Consider the following 617-nt stretch of genomic DNA (forward strand, 5'->3'; position numbering starts at 1 on the left):
AGTGAATAAACCAGTAAATAAGATATCTGCTCATTAAAATAGTGTGTTTCAGTGCAGACAGCATGGCCTACAATTCTGGTCCGGTCTAAGAAATTATACGGCAGTCAAGCATCTTAATAATCACGACACACTTCAATCACATAATTTTTCTATACACATTTTTTAAAAACGCTAGTAAGCTACACTCAACTGCTTCGACTAAAACCTGCACTCTGTTCTTTTTTGCATTTGCAGAATAAAGAGATTTGAGATTGTACCTATAGTTAACAGTTATACCAGTTAATACAGGTACTGATGCTTCACAAGCGTGTGCATGTCATATATAATAATATTATTATTATAATTACTATAATAATTATTATGCTATAATATGAATAGGCTTACTCATCATTATAATAGTAATTGTACTTTTTTTCCTATATAGCGCATATTAGACCTACTAAATTACACAAACAAAACTTAAAGTCACATTAAGTCGTTTTAAGCAGACATTTCGAGTTGACTATGCTGTACATTTATCGGAGTTCACCGAGTTCACTACTTCGCTCTTTATGTTGTCCTTAAATCAGGGTCACGTGGACCCGCCCATGTGACGCCATATCCGCTTCCACTAGAAT

The sequence above is a fragment of the Gadus chalcogrammus genome, chromosome 3 (assembly GCF_026213295.1).
Source record: "Gadus chalcogrammus isolate NIFS_2021 chromosome 3, NIFS_Gcha_1.0, whole genome shotgun sequence".
NCBI lineage: Eukaryota > Metazoa > Chordata > Actinopteri > Gadiformes > Gadidae > Gadus > Gadus chalcogrammus.